The sequence below is a fragment of the Capsella rubella genome, unplaced genomic scaffold (genome assembly GCF_000375325.1).
Source record: "Capsella rubella cultivar Monte Gargano unplaced genomic scaffold, Caprub1_0 scaffold_6, whole genome shotgun sequence".
Lineage (NCBI taxonomy): Eukaryota > Viridiplantae > Streptophyta > Magnoliopsida > Brassicales > Brassicaceae > Capsella > Capsella rubella.
In genome coordinates this window covers 10,446,246-10,450,435 of record NW_006238918.1, presented here as the reverse complement: position 1 = coordinate 10,450,435, position 4,190 = coordinate 10,446,246, and the positions used below count along the sequence as shown (strand labels likewise).

Sequence of the window (4,190 nt, the reverse complement as noted above, 5' to 3'; positions counted from 1 at the left end):
ACTGGTATATGGGGATGAATTGATGCTTATCACACATTGTTTGTGTATGTTTGTGTCTTATAGCATGGAAATGAAACAAATTAATAATTGTTCAAGGTTAATGTGTTGAAATGCATGTAATTTGATATAGATTAGGTAATATCTCATTTGATGGGTCATATGTGGATGAATTAATGCTTTTAACACATTTTTTTTGTTTCTTCTTGTGTCTCGTATACCATGAATACAAATCAGATTAATAATTGTTTGAGATTAATGTGTTAAAATGCATGTAATTTGATATAGCTTTGGTAAGCTTTCTTTGGTTGTGTCATATGTGGATAAATTGATGCTTTTAACATGAATCATGTAGTGAATGTAGTGAATGTAATTTATATTTGTACTTGTCTGTTTTGTCAGTTAATTGATACGTTTGTTTGTTGTATTTCACATATGATGTGGGAGCTGAGAGGAGGGATGGAGTGTTAAGATCAAATGGTATGTGCTAAGATGGGTTGAGAAAAGCCAGAGATGAGAGGAGTAGTACTCCTATTAAATGGCCACCGAATGATTAGGGTAAGTAATTGGTCTCCTTTAGCTAATTCATATGATTTCAATAGTTTGTATTGATAGTCTAAGTAAATGGCCACATATTAGGTGAGAAGATGAGTTAAGTTGATAGTTACTTGTTTTTTTTGTTCAATGCGTGTTTGCTTTTTATTAGGTGCAGAGTGAAGATTGTCATTAAAAGCTAACCACATCTGTAAACTAACACTAACTCTTAACCTAACACATCTTTCATTCTCTTTTCATCTATTTTCATATGTTTACATCTTTCTTTCTCTTTTCATCTCTTTTCATCGATCATTCTCTCTAACTCTCATCTCACACTTCTCTCATTTTCTTTTGATTCTCTTCTCTAAATGGATCCATATACTAACTCAAGTGGATTCATGGAGCTTTTAACCAGTCAACAAGATAACCCAACCCTTCAGCCCAATACTTTCCAGTCAGCATACTTGGTGATTCTGAAGTTCCTTTGTTCAGCATTCAATGGTCTGAGCCACCTACTCAAGCTGAAATCCCCAAAGCTAACCCCATACCAAGAACAAGGAACACGTGGACAGTGAATGAAGACTTGGTGTTAATATATGCATGGTTAAACATATCCAAAGATGCAATAGTGTGAAATGAGCAAAGAGGAGAAGCATTTTGGAAACGGATTTCAGCATACTTTGCTGCAAGTCCCAATGTCTCTGGTCAGAAAAAGAGAGAGCCAAGCCATTCAAGCAAAGATGGGCCAAGATAAATGAGACTGTTTGCAACTTTGTTGGATCTCATCAACCTGCAACAAGTCAGATGGCTAGTGGCATGAATGGTTATGGTCTGATTAAGGTAGCTCACCAAATCTATGAGGGTGATTACAAGAAGAAGTTCAATTTGGAGCATGCATGGCGAGAGTTGAAAAATCATCAGAAGTGGTGTGCCTTGCAGGCTAGTAAAGGGAGTGACAAGAGTAAAAGAAGGAAGGTTGACTCAGGTTCTGTCCATTCGTCTCAAGCTTTCCAAGCTCAAGGAGAGTCACAAGCTGAAGGAGAGTCTCAAGCTCGCCTAGCTAGTGTGAAAGCTGCCAAGGCTAACGGGAAAAGGACTGCTACAAGCTCACCAACTGTTGAAGGAAGAGTGGAGCGAGTGGAAAGGATCCAGACTTTGTGAAATCTAACAAGAAGAACATGCTCTGAATGATAAAATGTCAAACAAGAAGATGCTTGAATCTCTTATAGAAAAATCTAGTCCTCTTTCTGAAATTGAGGAACAACTTAAAGCCAAGCTAATTGGAAAGCTTTTTCCATGAATGTCTTATGCTTAGTCTCTCTTATGCTTTGAATCTCTTCATTTTATGTTTGTAATGCTTGCTTTGACTTCAGTTTGTGTTTTTAATCCTTGCTCCTTAATCAGTTTATGTTTGTAACTTTCAGTGTGTGTTTGTAATGCTTGCTTCTTAATCAATTTATGTTTGTAACTTTCAGTTTGTGTTTCTAATGCTTGCTCCTTAATCAGTTTATGTTTGTAACTTTCAGTGTGTGTTTGTAATGCTTGCTTCTTAATCATTTTATGTTTGTAACTTTCAGTGTGTGTTTGTAATGCTTACTTCTTAATCAGTTTATGTTTGTAACTTTCAGTTTGTGTTTTTTGTGTTCAATTGGTTGCATATGGAAAATGTTTGCATCTGTTGATTCACGTGATATTTTATAAACAACTCAACTAGATATTTTGTAACCACAAGACTTTCTATTTCAATATTTGTGTAGGTTCACAGTTCAAAGAGAGAAGTAAACAAATTTTAGGACAAGCCTTTGGGATCGACTGCTGGTTCACGAACGCATGAACTACTACTGGTGGTACACTGACATGAGAGTGTTGGTGGGTCATTGGTGGGTTGATGGTAGACTGTTGGTTCACAGACATATTTTCAAAGCTTCACGGATACCACATATTTTTGTCTCTTTATTTTGTATATGCTTGCTATAAAGATGACCTGAATGATATTCTTACAAACGCCACATATGTTATCTTCTACTCTTTCTTTGTCTCCAATCTATTTCTACTTGTTAACAATAATTTCATCATATTATTCTATCAAACGACATACATTTCTTCTTATTCTACTAAATAGCAAAGCCTTTTATATTATTCTACCAAACCACAAAGTTTTCTTAAAATTCTCCTAATTCACAAATCTTTATTATAATTCTCCCAAACCACAAACATTTCTCATAATTCTCCTAAACGACAAACATTTCTCATAATTCTACCAAACCACAATCATTTATTTTTATTCTACATAACCCAATCCTTTTTTTTATTCAATCAAACCACAATACATTTCTTTAATTTTCAACACATAAAATGGCATCATTTCTTTTCTTATTGTTGAGCGGCTATTCAATGAAATTCATTTCTTTAAACAAAGAAGAGATGCAACCGGAAGGTAAGGTTTCTCTACATTACAGAAGTGTACAGCAGCAATTGGTATGCTTGCATATGGTTGTGCGGCATATGCGGTTGATGAATACCTCCGGGTTGGTGAAACCACTACCATGAAGTGCATGGAACATTTTGTTGACGCAATAATTTATTGCTTTGGAGATGAGTATCTAAGAAAACCAACGGTAGAAGATCATCGAAGGCTACTCATTATTGTAGAGATTAGAGGATTTCCTGGGATGATGGGAAGCATCGATTGTATGCATTGGGAGTGGAAGAATTGTCCCACCGCTTGGAAGGGTCAATATACACGTGGCTCTGGTAAACCAACAATCGTACTAGAGGCTGTAGCTTCCCAAGATCTTTGGATATGGCATGCGTTTTTTGGACCTCCAGCTACTTCTGCTTCAATTCCACCTTCCGTATTCTCGCCTTCTCCACAAGCTTTCATGGGGTTTAGGTCATTTGCTCGTACCACATAAGTTTGTTTCGTTTGTTTTGTTTATGCTTTTCCCCAAACTTAAGTTTCTTTGGTTCTGTTTTCTTTTTCGTTAGTTTCTTTATGTTTTTCTCCAGACTTAAGTTTCTTTGGTTCTGTTTTTCTAAGGATAGGCAAATTATCTACGTATGTTTTTTATAAAACTAGTTTGTTTATTTCACTTTTGGTAATTATTTTGCATTTTACTTTATTATCATTTATTTAAATGAAATTTTGACAATTATGTATGATTGTAACAAACGATTTTAAAAAGAATAGGGACAAATGTTAGACGCTAACTTTGTGCCAAATAAGTAATTTTTTTTACCAACTCGTAGCAATAAAATGTATCAAAGTTGGGACAGTGACATAGTCACAAATTAGGATTCATATTTTAACGTCTTTTGTAGTCACCACTTATGACAATGTGATACTATAGTTTTCGTCTTAATCCCTGACGTATTTTATTATGTTATAATAGTCATTAATTATTACATTTTTAGGCGATAAGTTTAGTTAGTAATTAAGACATATAAGTGACCATTCTTTAGTCGTATCTTGTAACAATTGATGACTGTTTTTTGTGGTAAATACTTACGTACTTTTCACGTTATGATAGTAACAAAATATGATGATTCAAAGACAATTAATTTTGTTAGTATTAGTTACGTTTTTGTTACTTTTACATTTTGTCACACAGAGTAATGAAATTGTTACTACATATATACGTAGTAATATTGTGACG

The 4,190-nt window shown here is 34.5% G+C and overlaps 1 long non-coding RNA gene across 1 annotated transcript; it reads left to right on the top strand.

Annotated features, from left to right (window-relative positions):
• The first annotated feature begins 360 nt into the window (after positions 1-360).
• Positions 361-2,543, top strand: LOC111830210. The gene is made up of 2 exons (XR_002833563.1): positions 361-555; positions 2,292-2,543. It is a non-coding gene; the product is annotated as an uncharacterized LOC111830210 (long non-coding RNA).
• The last annotated feature ends 1,647 nt before the right edge of the window (positions 2,544-4,190 follow it).